The sequence below is a fragment of the Portunus trituberculatus genome, chromosome 15 (assembly GCF_017591435.1).
Source record: "Portunus trituberculatus isolate SZX2019 chromosome 15, ASM1759143v1, whole genome shotgun sequence".
Classification (NCBI taxonomy): Eukaryota; Metazoa; Arthropoda; class Malacostraca; order Decapoda; family Portunidae; genus Portunus; species Portunus trituberculatus.
The window spans coordinates 9611900-9630065 of NC_059269.1; the positions used below are offsets into that span (position 1 = coordinate 9611900).

General features: G+C 42.1%; 1 protein-coding gene across 3 annotated transcripts in view; it reads left to right on the forward strand.

Annotated features, from left to right (window-relative positions):
• Positions 1-959: 959 nt before the first annotated feature.
• Positions 960-18166, forward strand: part of LOC123504261 (potassium channel subfamily K member 13-like) — a 56058-nt gene continuing 38851 nt past the window's right edge. For 2 of the 3 annotated variants that reach the window (XM_045254654.1, XM_045254656.1), the window contains exon 1: positions 9759-10103. The gene's annotated coding sequence lies outside the window, so the exon portion shown is untranslated. Of the gene's footprint in view, positions 1087-9758; positions 10104-18166 lie in introns of those variants that run through there. The other variant, XM_045254655.1, reaches the window with a different exon arrangement.

Here is an 18166-nt window from a genome sequence, read left to right on the forward strand (position 1 = left end):
TATGTATTTTTAGAATCCTCGACGTGGCTGGTGAACCTTTATAGCAAGGGTGAGGGGCTGGTGGCTCTCTTTCTCTCTCCATCTTACTCTTACCGGGGAAATAGGTAGCGTTATAATGGTATATCTGTAAAGCCTTGTGTGATTATAGGTGCATGGATAAGAAACCCAGATCAAGTGAGTTGTCGTCGTGTGTGATATAACTTCTCCATCCAGCGTTACAATGGTATATCTGTAAAGCCTTGTGTGATTGTGGGTGCATGCATAAGAAAATCCAGGTGAAGTGAGTTATTCTTGTGTGTGATAGATTCTCCATAGATGTAATGAACTGAGGGATGGCCGACTTCTATAGATGACTCGCCTGTATTCAGAAATGTCTTCCCTTCTCACTACGACGATTTTCCAAGGCCACTGAGAAAACTAGCCTGGTTTTCACGACAATATCTCTTTTTTGATAAACTAAAATCTTGCCAATTTATCTCCAAAACAATAAAAATACTCTTGAAAACACGAGTATCTTCATCTGGAGCCTTTGGAAAGCAGTGATGGTGAGAGAGCAAAGCATTTCAGAATAAGAGCCACTGGATGAATGCAATGAGCCAAGCAAGGCAGTGTATACCGTGACGTGGCGGCGGTAACAGTTACTTACACGGTTTTGACATTTGGGCAAACAAAGAATTCCATAATACTCGACGGTCATGATAAGCGACAACGACCATCACCGACAAGCCTTTATAAACAATTCACTGTGACCTTCCCCACAACCCTCTGCTGCTCCCTCTCATTCCCTCCTTCCCTCCCTCCTTCCAGAGCTGACGAGGCCAAACTATACACGAGTAGGTCAAGACACACACACACACACACACACACACGTGGCAGAGAGAGAGAGAGAGAGAGAGAGAGACTTAAAACTATCCTCACACAAGATTCTTAATATGACTACTTTCACACCCTTAACAGAAGCACGGAATGTTACTATTAGTGGCCAAAAAAACTGCCCTGCTGATCAAACATGGTACCGCAGCTTTCACGTCTTCCCAGGCTGAGTTCCCGCCACGACATCCATCCCTGCAACACGAGGCTGAGCAGGTAAGGGACCCCAATTACTCAGTTTCTTCAGGCCGGCGGACAGGCGGGGACGGGCTGAGTATAGCTATATCCGGAGACTGAGTGAGGGGCTTCATAACGACGTTTTCTGTGGTGTGGGAGGATGTAGGAACGATTGGGAGGAGTATAAGGAGGCGGCACCCAAACCCTGGTCTTCAATATTGATGCCGCTGACCACTTACCAACCGGCGAAAACATATTACTTATTTCTGATGGGGATGGATAAATAGGGACTGGCTTCACGTTCAGTTGGTGTCATTGCATAAGGGTTTCGTGGTTTGTTGCTCCAATGGAAGACTGACGGCCGTGTAGGAAGCCATTTGCTACTGAAGGTTCTCGGTAAACGTACAACTTTGCGACATGTACAGAAACGTTTCCTTATCTCAAGGCGACCACTTTCAAAGGTAACAGAGACAAACAGCAGAGTTCTAAAGAGTATTTGTCCTGTTGATAATGCAGAAACATTGTTGATATATCACTAGGAATACAGATACACCCTTAAGAACCCGTGTTACTTCAACTAGAACTCTTGGAAAATAGTGAAGGTGTTTCAGAATATGGGCCTTTGGCATAGGGAAGTAAAAGATTTTATATAGAGATTTCACGCACGACACGATATTTCATTACTTAGTTTTCTTTTATATCTTATGAAGGGAGTCAAGTTAAACCCTTATTACTGTATGTACATGACAGTTAAACCACATGGTACAATTATTCCATTTAATTGTTCAATAGTTCTCGACTGTATAAGAGAGAGAGAGACAGAGAGAGAGAGTCTGAAACCTAAAAAGATAATATTTTAATTCATTTGCTTGTTTGTCTGTCTGTCTGCCTGTCTGCTTTTGGCTTCTGTCTGCCACTCCCTTTTCATTCCTGTCAGCGCAATCTTCACGGCTTCCACTGCAGTTTGATAAGATTTACATATTCATTAGTATTTTTCTCTGGAGCTTTGAGACAATTGGATCAAGGGAAGCTATTTCTCTCTTGTTTCGCATCTATTTTGTGTGTGTGTGTGTGTGTGTGTGTGTGTGTGTGTGTGTGTGTGTGTGTGTGTGTGTGTGTGTGTGTGTGTGTGTGTGTGTGTGTGTGTGTGTGTGTGTTCATTGTTCTAGTGATATTTTAGCAAACTTTTGGCACATCAATAACTAACTAACAATCGGAGAACACGATTAGTAATTTGCGAACTAGAAAACAAAACAAACATGTCTTAGTCTCGTATTCTCAAACACGTCTGTGCTTCATCTCCACTCTTTCAAGAGGCTTTATTTAAGTTTGCACTATTTCTTTAAGGTTTTCTTACGGTTCTAGAGGCACATTGACATGATTTCTACATTATTAACTGGAGAAACACTCTTGAGAACCCCGCTAATCATCTCTGTGGCCTTGGAAAATAGTCGTGGTGAGAGAGAAAAGCATTTTTAAGCAAATTTTACAGTTTTAGAGCCAGATTGATAAGATTTCTATATTAACTGGAGAAATACTCTCGAAAACCCTTCCAATCATCTCTGTGGCCTTAGAAAAAAGTTGTGGTGAAAGAATAAAGCATTTTAAGGAAATTTTTACAGTTCTAGAGGCAGATGGAGAAGATTTTTACATTAACTGTAGAAACACTATTAAGAACCCCGCCAATCATCTCTGCGGCCTTGGAAAATAGTCGTGGTGGCAAAACAAAGCGTTTCTGAATTCGAACCTTACTTGTGAGGAACCAAAGCAGACCACACTCGGATATTCTGACGCCGAGTGACGCCAGCCACCCACAATATTATGCAGCCAATCACTCGCCAGGCGCTTCGCTCTCCTTTCTCATTATAATCTTATGCTTTCGACTGCTTTTCAGATGAGTCCTAGTTTAATATGCAGTTGTGGGTGATTATTGAATAGTAAAGCTGTGTTATTCATTGGGACATATTTATAGCTGTAAAAGAAAGGCAGTGTGTGTGTTATCTTTCGTGTGATTTCGTTGTGTATATTTTAGTGACGTGAAATTTTAAGTGATGCCGATCCGAACACTTGTGCTTTCAATTGTAGGTGAGAATGACGTTTCTATTCCCGCGTTCAGTAAGATTATATTAGTTGGAATTAATGAAATTTGTTATTTTTTATGCGTTCAGACGATCACTTGTCTTGTTTGTTCCCTTCTGTTTGTTTAAGTATATAGAAAGTAAGTTTTTGAAGGCTGACTGAAGTGCTTCTCTCTCTCTCTCTCTCTCTCTCTCTCTCTCTCTCTCTCTCTCTCTCTCTCTCTCTCTCTCTCTCTCTCATTACGCCATGGCATACTTTTACCACCAAATTGTTCTCTGGAATGCCAATCTATTGATCTTATCTCCACTTACCTCTCCTGTTGTCATTACCATGTGTGTGTGTGTGTGTGTGTGTGTGTGTGTGTGTGTGTGTGTGTGTGTGTGTGTGTGTGTGTGTGTATCCAAGAGGCAAAGAACAATTATCATTCAACCATAAATTATCGTCCTTATTAAAACTACATGGAATTTTAAGGTTTTCATTACATCTCAGCTTTCATTGTGAGTGTTTAGCACTGAACAGGAATGTAGAAGAGGCAACACTTGAAAGAATTTTAATCCTCAGTGTGCCCTTTTTGACCCCCTCAGGGCACTTTTTTACCTTGAGTGTTGTGTATGATTAGACCATTTTATTGGCATTAGAAAGTGTCTATGGAGGTAGGAAGATTAATGGCCAGTCTTCACTATTTCAATCCCAACCTAAGTAAGCAGAATGAATATGGAAATGCATCATGATACTGAAAAGGTTAATATTATTTTTGTTCCCTTTGGCCAGTGTCCTTCATACTAAACCAAGGGAAAGAAGATCAAGGAAAAATAACATAACCAACCAAGAAGAAATAAATGTTTGCGTGAAATAACGTGACCTAGTATGATGTGGTCCGAGATACGACACAATTTTCTATTTCTTTCTTTTTTTCTTCTCTGCGGACCGAGTGACAGCAAATGTTCACGATCATGACACCACCACAGCGCGTCACTAACCTGAATGTGTCTGTCAAGTAACGATTGTCAGTAAGTAAGAAAAATTCAGCTCGTGCCAGGATTTACTTAATCTCTTTACATTACTTATTAATTGATGTCACTTTTTTTCCTTAACCCCTTCAATGCTATGACGCGTTTTCATATTCTTCTGCTTACTATATGGTAATTTTATAAAGCTTTGTAAACTTAATGTAGGGATTAAATAGTGAAGGCCATTAATCTTCTGACTTCCATAGATCTTTCCTAATGTCAGTAAAATCGTCCAATTACGCCCAAACTTATGATGAATATGCGTCCCAGCATTGAAGAGGTTAAGTAGTAGTGGCTTTTCTGCTCTCTAATATATTGTGGGCGTCCGTTAGATGGCTTTAAGTAAAGATTAATGCTGAGAAGATTCCCGGTAAGTGGTCACTCGGTTATCGACAACCAGAGACGCCCTTCGGAGACCGCCCGTTCTTGACCTTAAGTATTGGTTGCCGATAGGTCCTTCGGGATTTGTGTGTCAGCTAATGTATGTCTCATAACGAAGGATAAATATAACGACAATGTGGGTTCGATCTTCTTGGTGCCGTAGACGAGACGTGCAGCACTGGAAAGCTCAGCGAACACTTTTATCCCTTCCGTGCATATTTGTGCCCAACTGTGTGATCGGCAGCTGCCTCAGCCGCCGCATTTATCTTTCATGTTCATCAGGAAAGTTCTCTTTACGCACTGTGAGCCACGTCAAAGAGGAATAAATGAAATGACAAAGGAAAGCTGCAAGCGATCATCCCAAGAGAGATGCATTGTGTCCTGTAATGCTTACCACGCAGTGAATATGTTAACACAAACTGTGTCTGAAGAGAACAGCAACAGACGGCGCTGGCAATGCGTCCACACAGTTGGCAGTAACATATCACAACACCGCACCGTGAAACTAAATTAATGAAAGGCACCACGATTTCTTTAATAGATAGTCTTATAATTACATGGCAAAGCGCTAAAAATAGGGAGCTGGCATATGTACTCTACGCAGCGGCTGGCAGGGTTAAGGCCATTGATAAGGTCAGCAATTCTTATCTGGATAAAGAATGGCGCAACTTTTATCCATCACTTATTCATCCAGTACGGCGGGATAACGCGGTCTTGTGGCGGCGGACTTCCGGTGTAAGGGAAGGGACCTAAAGGTTAGGCAAGTGTGCTAGATTACACCACAATGGAATGCCAATGGAAAAGTTATCAAGCAGGTGAGCAAGGCGGCGACTAATGGTCGAGTCTTGAACTTAGAGGATGACATCTCACACAACTCTTCTACCCTCCCTCCCCAAAGGACAGTAAGTATGGAAGGTTCTCATGCCGCCTTCATCCTCAATACCGGAAGAGATGTTAGCGCTAACGATCTCTTACACAACGGCAGCGCTTCGCCACATCACACTGTTCCCTGCTGTGAGCTTTTTTCGTATCCAAGCAGTGACAAAGGTGCGATACAGAGACCGGAGAGACATGAATTAGTGACGCAGACTGACGCTTCACTGTTTTGTTACATACTGCCCTGTTTGTTATTGAGGAGCTGTCCTACTCACAACCTTAGACACGAGGCTCCTGCAGCGTGTCAAGTACCTCCACTCTGAAACTGACGAAGCAACGTGGATGATTGATGACTTTTGTTGCGTTTGACTTTAAGTTATATCAGTCCAGAGAAGGTGCGTGTGTATGCGTGTGTGTGTGTGTGTGTGTGTGTGTGTGGAGAGTGTGGAGAGGGAGGAACTGGAGGTCAAGCAGGTAATCAATTTAAGAAGGTGTTTCTTGAAGGGAATCGAGGAGGGCTAGATTGCAGTTAATACATTTTTCTTTTTTTTTTTTTTTTTTTTTTTTTTAGTTTTCATGAATAAATTAGGTAAATTCAACTTTTAGCTGCTTTATATATTACCTGAAATCCTACTGAAATGGTGTGTGTGTTATTCACCACGGTTACTCAGCCAGCCTTTCCCCTACGGAAAGAGCTCAGAGCTCGTAGTGATCGATCTTCGGGTGTGTGTGTGTGTGTGTGTGTGTGTGGTAGCAGGGAGGGTTCGTGTAATAAAGTTAAAAAAGATAATTGGTGCTGAAAGGTTTGAATAGAATAACACCATCAGTCTCCGTACGACAATCTGCAAAGGGAGTAAATGCGAGGAGGGAGTGGAGGAAACAATACAGTTCATAGAGCAGCTTGAATTCAAAGTTACGTCGCAAAAGAGCTAAACTTTCTGCGGATTATGAGCGGTAACACAATCGCTCTTTAACCCCTTTCAGTGCTATGACACGTTTCCTTATTCATTCTGCTTATTATTTGGTGATTTTATTCAGCTTCAGAAAATTATATGGAGAATGAAATAGTGAAGACTCAAGCCATTAATCTTCTGACCTCCATAGACACTTCTAATGCAAATAAAATCTTCTATTCACACCTTAAATTCGTGGTAAAAGGGAGTCCCAGTACTGAAGGGGTTAAGTAGTCTGAGACAGGGAAAACCGAGCGCTCCCTAACCATAACGAGACTCATGCTTCATGGTAATAAGAGAGTGATTCAGTGGCTCACTAATGCAGAACCTTTCCAGGATTTACTCAGAAGCAAAAAAACGAACCGGAATATGAAGAGAAAAGAGGAAAAAAAGTGTAGTGGATCAAATTGTTAATGACAAGAAAGAACAGATGAAAAAGAAAAAAGAGAAAAAAAATCTAATGAATATGGAACAAAGTGCATTAGGACGCCAAAATGGAGATGATGTTGACAATGATGATGAAAATGATGATCAGTTAGTTCATTAACGTGTGTGTGTGTGTGGGTGGGTGGGTGGGTAGGTGGGTATGTGGGAGTGTGGGTGTGAGTATGAGTGTGAAGTATTTTTTTCGTGCTCGTCCCAAGCTCTGACATTTACTTTACCATGATGTTTTATTTTTCATAGTCACGTGGTTATTTTGGGTTGGGGGCGGGCCATGCAGCCAACATCGACTCTCACTTGTCTTTGTTAGCACCTCTCTTGATTTGTCTTTTCTAAATCTCTTATATTATTTATTTCCTTTATAAGACTAGATAGGGACACAAATATACAGTAATTGATATAGCAACTCTGTATGATTGCTATGCTGGGTGTATTCTGCTTATTATATTCTTCTTTCATGGAAGGACACTGGCCAAGAAAACAAGAGTAGAAAAAGAACGATGCTTAATATCCTTGTACAAATCTACTGCTTTGTTTATTTACGTGTGTTATACTTAATGCATCCGTTATCGTGTTTCCCAGTGAGTGCAGTTCATGGGCGTAGAAAGGAAGCGTGGTAGCAGCTATGAAGATTCCCATTATAGAAACAAAAAAGCTTAAAAGCCTTACCAAAACAGATTACAGGCGGAGACTTAAAACGTGTTATTTTGCAAGCCCCGAACTGAGGCTTAAAGGAAGGAGGTTAATGTGTTGCTGAGAATCTACTTTGATGGCAGTAATTGTTGCAGAGAATCCACGCTTGAGGAAGTGTATCACATCGTTTGTCTCTTTATGTACTCCTGAGTTTATCTTAACCTCTTCAGTTTTCATATTCATTCTGCTTACCATTTCGTGATTTTATACAGCTTCAGAAATCTATGTGGGGATTAAAGTAGTGAAGATTCTGGCTTATAATCTTCTGACCTCCTATTGTAAAGGTTAAGAACATAATAGAAGAGGGAAATTACATAAGGCTGTCAGTCCTACACGTGGCAGTCCCTGTATGAGCAAAGCTACTTAATTCCATCTATTATCCCCATCCATAAATTTATCTAATCATCTTTTAAAGGTTTCTATTGACTCAGCACTAACAACATGGCCACTGAGTCCATTCCATTCATCAACCACCCTGTTAAAGAACCAGCTTCTCCGCATTTCTCTCTTAAACCTGAATTTCTCAAGCTTAAACCCATTATTTTCCTTCACTCAAAGCTAGTACTTCCTATTAACTCCAGCTTGTTTCCTCTTCACTTCAAATTCCTTCATCGCAACTCCATCTACCTTTACTTTCTTTAATATTAATCTCATTCGTCCTAATTTCATTCCTCTTCCTCTTCCACTTACCTTCACCGGCCTTACTGTCAACAATTCATTTTCCTTAACATCTTTCTTAACATTCTTTCCAATCATTCCTCCTCTTGACTCATAACTTCAACGTTCACCCTCTTAACAGGATACTGATTGTTTTTAAGTCAAACCTTCCCCTTGACAGCAAACTCACTCATCTTCCCTCTTGTCTTCTACTTGTTTTCAACATTCTTCTTCTTGCCTCCACACTCCTTACTGGGTTTACTGGGTTTACTGTTAGCAGTAAACCCATTTCTTTCAATTCTATCCCTTTCCATTTTAATTTGAATCCCTCTCTTCACAGCTAATTTATTTCATATTTCCTCCAACTTTCATTCTCTTGACAGAAAAGTAATTAACCCCAACCTCTTTCCTCTTTAATCTTAACTTGAACCTTCTTATCAAATCATATATATTTTTCTTTTATTCTACCATTGTTTCCTTTAAGTGAAAATCAATTCTTATTTATATCTTCCTTAATCTTAACTCTTATCACTTCATCAGACTCATGCCTTGTTATAACCTTAGCATGCTTCCTCTTAACTTCAATCTTCTTTCAATGAACATCAAAGCCATTCGTCTTCATTCAAACAATCTTAGTGGCTGGAGGCACATAGTGTCGGCATGAGGGAAAAGAGGTTATTGCGAGAAGGACTGAAGTGACATTGCCAGTGAGAAGAGATGGCATAAATAGATCTGGCATTCTGAATGCGGAGGAAACTGACAAAGCAAAGGTCGTCATGATTGGTGCATGCACGCAGGTATTTCACCCCAGTGACGTGTGTGGTGGCGAAGCGAGGCGGCATGACTGCCCAGCGTGCACTCCACCCACTGGTGAGGCAGCGTTTAGTGACCTTTACCGCAATAAAAACTTAGGCCAAGAATTATTGAAGGATGTAAATGCAGGCTTAGATGAATACCACCTCGTCAAGTACAATTATATAAAATCAACTTGAAAATTGGTATATTTATAACACATGTGTACATTTCTAAAGTTCTTTGGACTGATAAGAATTACTATCGATTTTTTTAAGAATAGAAAGACTCTCGAACTTACTAAGACATTCAGTCCAAAAATACACTAATTTCATTGACATTTTCATTGTTCCTTACGAATTCCATGAAAAAAATATTATTTCTTTCGATGATAAGATTGTTTGGAGATGCATGATTCCGCTGCCACGTCCTGAGTCAGCCGTCAGCCGTCCCCGGCCTCCATGCCATCGCCACTCCGCGTATTGCCTTTACTGATCTCTAAAGGACAATTAGACTCCTGCATCAGCGATCGTTATGTGGAGAGGACCGAGGGACCATTGTATGAGTGGACCAGTGCCATCACGAGAGATCTGAGTGCATGTCTAGGTCAGTATGAGTGATGGGAGCAAGGATCAGGTGCAGGACTGTGTTAAACATATGTAAGCAGGGCAGAGGCATGTGAAGAACGATTAAGAGACCAGCACACCGCCCACCGCGCCTTGGTATCCTACGAGTGGCGGCGGTGGCGGCGGCGGCGACGGCAGCGGGGCGGCGGGGTGACTGGGTGGCGGGTGCACAACTGCACATGGCAGGTGGGAGAGCGTGGCGGGCGAGTTAGGAGGAAGGCCACAGTCACCGCCACATTCCGCATCGGGCAACAAGTGCCGTCTTGCTCTCGGCCCGCCTGTGTCACGCATTTTGTGTTTGTGGGCCTACCGAGGGCTGCGACACTCACAGTCTCGCGGGAGTACTTCTGGCAATGGTGGTGAGGTGGAGGAACATAGCCTGAGCCTCGCCTTTCTCCCGGCCTGGCCTCCATCCGTGTCGCTCAAGCCTCTCTCGTGGATCTCTCGATTACTTAATGTTCTTCTTGCCTTTCACTCTGATGCTTTATTGAATAGACTAAACGCTAATCAAGAAACAACTTCCATAATGACAACGATTAATGGGAAAGGTAAGTGACGCTCCTGACGACACGCAGCACAGATGTCTTTGGTGGCTTTCAAAATGTAGATCATACTCAGTGGAGGGCCTTAGTGGCATTCTCAGCTTCCTCTTCTTTACTTTCAATGAATGTGAATAGGTTTGAGTGGACGGTTCATGCAATTGCTTTCAGACGACGGGATCTCATGAATGAAACGTTTGTCTAATGTAACCGTGTGTGACCTCAGTGTGATGGAGAAGGTAAGGATATGCGTAGCCCGTGTGGTGGGCTGCAGTGTAGTGGGCTGTAGTGTGGTGGTTGCATGGCAGGAAGGAAACTCATCATGCCTCCCTCGCACATTACATTCCCTGGTGTGTGTCATTAAGTGCTGCATTCAAGTTTCCATCAATCAGCGCCTGTAATTTTCTTGATTTTTGTACATCATTTATGATCCCAGTGTGTACGAAAGTCTTGCCTCCAGAATGGTTCGAAAAGCTCATCAGGCACTGCACGCGTCATGTTCTTCACTGTGACTAAACCTATATCTATGAACCGGGACATAAAGAGCCATGAGAACAAAGCAGAGAAAAATAAATATGCCTCGTTCTCCAGCACTTCCTACAATCGCTTTGAAAAAAAACAATATGTGAAGGAGGAATCGTGCTGGTCGTGAGATTACCTTCGTTTGCTCGTATTTTTTAATCATTTGCTCACATCAAGTATCTGAGTCACTTTGATATTGCTCAATAATCCTCATTTTGTCTCGGTGCCTCAGACTTCACAAACATTAATAACATGAAATTTTCACCGGGGAACGCGCCCCACGCACACCCAAAGTACAGAGGCCATTATTAGAATCATGGAAGGTTCCTTTAACAACAGGTAATAATACCACATACACGTGTTCCATTCGTGCACACAGCGCCCAGGCACATGTGTACTGTGTGTGTGTGTGTGTGTGTGTGTGTGTGTGTGTGTGTGTGTGTGTGTGTGTATTTGTGTGAAATGGCTTGATTTGATTTAGGCGCTTCATGCGTCTGTTTGTATAAATGGACGTTTTATGTGTTTCAAGTTTTATTTTGTTTTAAGCCATTTACAAGTTCTTACAGAAAACATTTTGATGGACCGTATCTTCCAAGTCCTTCTGTAACTGTAATATTTGTTTGTGGTCAATAAGTATCTATCTATCTATTTATCTCTGTGTGTGTGTGTGTATGTGTGTGTGTGTGTGTGTGTGTGTGTGTGTGTGTGTGTGTGTGTGTGTGTGTGTGTGTGTGTGTGTGTGTGTGTTTCCAGGAAAAAGTCTCGCCTAACTGGCCCATACGCAAGGCCTGAGCCACAAGCCTGGTGAGCCGTCTCGCCTTTCACGGTGTCCTCCTTACATGACAAGCTAATATCTTCTCACAAATTATGGAGCTCGTCAGCTTTTTTTCCTGTCTCTCTCTTACTATGATGTCATCGTTCGCGTAAACATTCATTCATTCATTCATTTATTCATCATCACCATCACCATCACCATCATCACTATCGTCATCATCATTATCTCTACTATTCATATTTATTAGTATTCATAATCAGCAGTAGGAGTAGTAGTAGTAATAATAGTAGTGGTGATGGTAGTGGTAGTGGTGGTGGAAATGGGGTTGGTAGTGGTGGTGGTAGTAGTAGCTGAAGTGGTGGTGGTAATAGTAGTAGTAGTAGTAGTAGTACTAGTAGTAGTAGCAGTAGTAGTTGTTGTTGTTGTTGTTGTTGTTGTTGTTGTTGTTATTGCTGTTGTTGTTGTTGTAGTAGTACTAGTAGTAGTAGTAGTTGTAGTAGTAGTAGTAGTAGTAGTAGTAGTAGTAGTAGTAGTAGTAGTAGTAGTAGTAGTAGTAGTAGTAGTAGTAGTAGTAATAGTTATGGTGATGAAAGTGCTGGTGGTGGTGATAGTGGTAGCGGTAGTGGAGGTGACAGTAGTACTCGTACTATATTGATGCATTCATTCCAAGCATGACGGAAGCGCAGTCATCAGTACTTTTTTTCCCTGGCGAACACTGCGACTGGGGCAGCATGGCAGTGTCTTTGTCTTGCCGGCGCTGTATGATGAGTGACACTCAGCGGGAGAGTGCAAAGCGGGTGATCAATAATAGAGGCTGGGGGTCTACATACTGAGGTCCTCTTGAGCCTCTCCTCCCTTCAGCCTCCCGTCCCGCGGCCCTTGAGTGGCAGAAAAACCCGCTCAACAAATAAGCTCCTCGATATACTCGTAGTGCGGATTTGAAAGTCACACAGACGGAGGGTTTGAGTAGCGAGAGTGATTAGAAACCTTCCGTGAGTAAGGACAGCTGTTAGCAGGCGAACGAGAGAGAGAGAGAGAGAGAGAGAGAGAGAGAGAGAGAGAGAGAGAATATAGCCTTTCTAGTTTCCACTCGTACCTCAAAAAAAAGATGGAAATATACGCATGGTAATATATTGGTTTCACTGTGACTCCCTGTAAAAAAAAGGAAAAAAATATATATATACATACATATACAGACAGCAGCACCGTGGAGCGTTGGGCGACAGGTGGCATACCAGTTAAATCCTGTGGGGTGGTGGACGGCAGTTAGTTAAGTGTTGTTGGCGGGCTGAAAGGCAGGCAGGGATTTCCAGGCCTCTCTCTGCTCTATTGTGGGCGACTGCGTAGGTGGTGGTGGTAGAGGTGATGACAGGCGTCCACGGAATTATGTAGATATCTGAGCGTGTCTGCTTATTAGTTTGTCAGCCTTTGTCCCTCCAGTGGGTTGACGTAACACTGCCTTGGCATTTCCTGGGACAGAGCGCAGTAAGAACAATTTGCGCTAACGTGGATAATTTTTCTTGTGTGTGTGTGTGTGTGAGAGAGAGAGAGAGAGAGAGAGAGAGAGAGAGAGAGAGAGAGAGAAAGAAAGACATCATTTCGTCATATATTTTTCCCAGTAAGTGTTCTAATCCTCTTTATTTTAGGGTAGAAATAATTGAAAGTCAGAATCATTACTTCATATGAGAGAGAGGCAATTAATGGACCCCTTTCACTGCTAACACTAACCACTACGAGGCATTTCTTTTCATTTTACAGCCCTAAGCATTGCAATGGCTAGAAATTTCTCGGTCACGTATTCTCTGTCCTGCGAGTAATGTCATTCAGTTTCTCCTTCGGGATCTTTTATTTCCAGTTCGTTCATTATGCCGGAATCTCAATTTTCGTATTAGGGTCTTTGTCATGCAGAATATTGAGCATCCTTCACACACACACACACACACACACACACACACACACACACACACACACACACACACAAGGTTTAAGAATATTTATCCCTGTCTTTTGGCTAACCTGCACATGTCAGATCTGTAAGAGGACTGGCGACTGAGTGGCCCTTTTGTTGTTGTTGTTGTTGTTGACCAGTTCTCCTCTCTTACATAAACACACACACACACACACACACACACACACACACACACACACACACACACACACACACACCGCGTAGTACACGTAGTGGTTAGCACGCTCGACTCACAATCGAGTGGGCCCGGGTTCGAGTCCCGGGGGCGGTGAGCAAATGGGCAAGCCTCTTAATGTGTAGCCCCTGTTCACCTAGCAGTAAATAGGTACGGGATGTAACTCGAGAGGTTGTGGCCTCGCTTTCCCGGTGTGTGGAGTGTGTTGTGGTCTCAGTCCTAACCGAAGATCGGTCTATGAGCTCTGAGCTCGCTCCGTAACGGGGAAGACTGGCTGGGTGACCAGCAGACGACCGTGGTGGTGAATTACACACACACACACACACACACACACACACACACACACACACACACACACACACACACATACACACTACTGACCTGTACTGCAGAATGAGGGCAGCGGGGCGGTTTATTCTCAAGCTTCTTATCGATTTTAAGCAGCCGATGAGGGGACATGACGGGTGAGTGGTAGCGTTGTCTGGGCGGCGGCGAAACTTGCTGGTGGGAGAGCAGAAGTAGATGGCGTGGTGCAGCATGTGATGGAAAGGATAACTACTAAACAGGATAGACGGATGAATCGTACAAGTCTGTCTACTGTAAAATGGCTCCTGGATTTAAAACATACTGCAGCTTATAGATGATATAATTGATTTGATGTGAATAATATTTGCTTTCTGTTGATCAATGCACTTATTACAAGGACAGCTCAGGGTTTTCCTCAAGATCTGACAGCCACGTATTCCTTGGGACGCCTTTCAAACTCAGACCCAGGAGCCACTTTAGATTATAGACAGACTATAGTGGTTGGGTATCTTTCGGTAGGGTTTCCAAAATTCCAATACACAAATGACTGGATTGCTTATTGTTGATTTAAATGGGGCTCTTTTGTCTTCACGGTCACTTTATCAAAATACTTTCAACTTCTTAATCTGATTTCTTTCTGCAGTCTCCAGTGAAAGTTAATAGGATTTTTTCAAGGCGTGTTCATAATTTTAGAGATAGTTAACAAGTACTCTGCATGATTAATAAGAATAATACATCATGCAGTATCCATCAATCCTTTCTATAGTCTGAAATTAGTTAAAAGGAGAATACAAAGCGTTCTAAGAATACGGCATCAGGTTTTCCATGCATTCACTCCTCACTTGCATTGTCTCTGTCTCAGTAATGCAGTTTTTGTAATAAGAGATGGTGTGTGCTCTTGTATGCGTTGTTATTGTTTTGTTAAAGCGATTTGGAAGATATTTAAGCCCTTCAGTACCATGACGTGTTTTCTTATTTATTTTGCTTACCATTTGGTGATTTTATACAGCTTCAGAAACTTATGTTGGGGATTAGAATAGTGAAGACTTTGGCCTTTAATCTTCTCACCTCCATAGACCCTTCCTAATGTCAATAAAATCATCTAACTATACGCAAAAATCATGGTAAAAATGCCTCCCAGTGGTGTTAAATATGAAAAATCAAGAACGGGTAGACAAAAATATATTCCATACTTAGATATTTATAGAGTCAGTGTGCTGGTGGGATGTGTGTGTGTGTGTGTAATTCACCACCACAACCACCACGGTCGTATATTAGTCACCCAGCCAGCCATCTCCATTACGAAGCGAGCTCAGACTCATAGCCCGATCTTCGGATAGGACTGAGACAACAACACACTCCACACACAACGGGAAAGCGAGGCCACAACCCCTCGAGTTACATCCCGTACCTATTTACTGCTAGGTGAACAGGGGCTACACATTAAGAGGCTTGCCCATTTGCCTCGCCGCTTTCCGGAACTCGAACCCGGACCCCTCTCAGTTGTGAGCCGAGCGTGCTAACCACTACACTACGTGTGTGTGTGTGTGTGTGTGTGTGTGTGTGTGTGTGTGTGTGTGTGTGTGTGTGTAATGTTGACCGTGTTTTGAGAGGCGCCCCTGTTCCTGCCATCAACATAGTCATTAGTATTTCCAAGGGTGTTATTAGCCGTTCACTGCAAACATTTCTTCCGTGGTGAGGAATTCTTAAGCACGTGTTCCTCTCATTTATTACACACCTGAAGTCACTTATTACCGTCTCAAATTTCACGTACTGTTCCTCTTATTTTAATATGTGTTTGCAGAGAGAGAGAGAGAGAGAGAGAGAGAGACAGACAGACAGACAGACAGACAGACAGACAGACAGACAGAAAGAGAACGAACAGAAAGACAAACTGACAGGCGGAACGACAGACATACGGATAGATAAACAGAGGAGGAAGAGATCAGTATCATGAGAGATTATTAGCATACATTTTCTTATGCAGTGGTCAGCGACTCGTCACTCGGAAAAAGGACATAGAGAGACGGTAACAAGCGGCATTCGGTAACCTATACGTATACCACCACCACACACACACACACACACACACACACACACACACACACACACACACACACACACACACACACAGGAGGAGGAGGAGTTAGTAGCGAGGCATCAGTGTGGTCTTGTCCTCAGTCCCAGTTGTCGCCTTGGTATGCAAAGTACCACGTAACACCCATCAGTGACCTGCTGTCCACGCTCCACCACACCCACCTAGCCCCGTGAGGCCTTCGCTCCGTGACTCACGCTTGGGATTGATTCTTTTCGACGTTACCGTGACGCTGGAGAGCCGCTTTTGTCATTCTGGTAATCCTCATCCCACGTTTAATGATATCACCGCTTTGTATTTTGTCACTTTCTTTCATGTCATTCGTGTTATCCTTTTGTGAGTCTTTCTGCTACGTATAATAGTGCTTTCTGTTTGTAATATCATCCTTACAAGTGTTTCCAGCTCATGATGCATAAAAGAGAGCGAGAAAGACTCATTCACGTCACATTCCCTCACACAGAACACTCCCTCAGACCTTCTCTTTCTTCCCTTCCACTTTCAGGAGTTAAATTTATGAAGCTGTAACATGCTAACCCTTGGGAGGAGAATTACATACGGCGACCTTCCTTGAGTAGTTTTTTTCAGGGTAGTGGAGAAATGGAGCAGTGATGGTGGTGGTGGTGGTGGTGGTGGAGCTGTTGTGGTGCATCATAGGAGAGAAAATAAGTAGTGTGGTAGTGATGGCTGTGTAAGATTGTCTGTTATTATTCCTATTGTTTGGTGCATATATTTTCAAACGTTTCTTGTCTTTACTGTTCTTAACCTATTCGATACTGGGACATGTTTTTACCTTGAGTTTTGGATATGATTAGACGACTTTATTGAGATTAGCAAGGGTTTATGGAGGTCAGAAGATTAATAGACAGAGTTTTTACTATTTCAATCCATCACATAAGATTTTGAAGCTGAATAAAATCACCAAATAAGAATGAGAATAAATGTGAAAACGTGTCATCGTGCTGAAGAGGTAAACAGGTTCTAGTGGAAGGGTTATTTGTGTTATGTAAAAGACATTTGTATGTAAGTAATATGTAAAAGATTCTAGTGATGGATTTACTCGGATTTTACATGATCAATTGAAGGTGAAATGAAAGAATCCTATTTTTTATCTCCTTTGCCTTTGAATATACTTCATACGATAAAGCGTTTTAACCTCGGATCTTAATCTTATGGTGGTATTCACGAGACATGCATTAAGATTTTCACCACAATAGGTTCTTCATAAAACGTGGACTATTTGACAGAAACTCAGTGGAATATTGGGAGTTTTAGTTTCTACATTAACCCCTCGTTCTCATATTCATTGTGGTTACTATTTGGTGATTTTAGACAGCTTCAAAACTTATGTGGGGGGATTTTAAATAGTGAAAACTTTTGCCATCAATCTTCTGACTTTCATAGACTCTTCCTAATGTAAATAAAATCGTCTAATCACACCCAAAACTCAAGGTAGAAATGTGTATTTGTCCTAGTACTGAAGGAGTTAATGTATCGAGCAGTAGTGACCTTCATCGTATTGGTAATATTAGTAATAACACAAGACGGTTTTGGATGATTTTCTTACAATTAACATTTTTCCCTTAATTCAGTAGCTTCCCTCCATTTTTTTACGTTTTTTAAGCATATTTCTTCTTGGTTCTCTTCGCTTCACCACCACCACCACCATCACCATACCACAGTCATTACTAACAGCAGTGGTGGCGGTGGCGGTGCTGGTGGTGGGGTGTGAGGAGTACCAAAAGAGTAGAGGGTACAGGGTCTATATCTACACTGTGTTAGGTACCGGATGTCCTTTTCCATTATGATTTTTGAATGAAGGTTAATATTGAGAGTGGGCGAGGGCCAGTGTGTATACCAGAAGAACTGCAGCCATTTGTATCATATCTGTTTCTCTCTTCGGTATAGTAGTGGTGATAGTAGTAGTAATTGTAGTAGTGGTGGTGGTGGTGGTGATAGTAGTAGTAGTAGTAGTAGTAGTAGTAGTAGTAGTAGTAGTAGTAGTAGTAGTAGTAGTAGTAGTAGTAGTAGTAGTAGTGTTTGTTGTAGTAATAGTAGTAGTAGTATCAGTAATAATAGCAGTTGAATTAACTCCAATACTCCTTTGAACAGCATGTAAAGAGAGACAAAATAGAAAAAAAAAACTTTACTGCGATTACCTTGAAAATAATAATGTTAAGAAGAATTTTGCTATATTTAGCTTCTTTCTTTTTCTCTTATACACGAAAAGGAG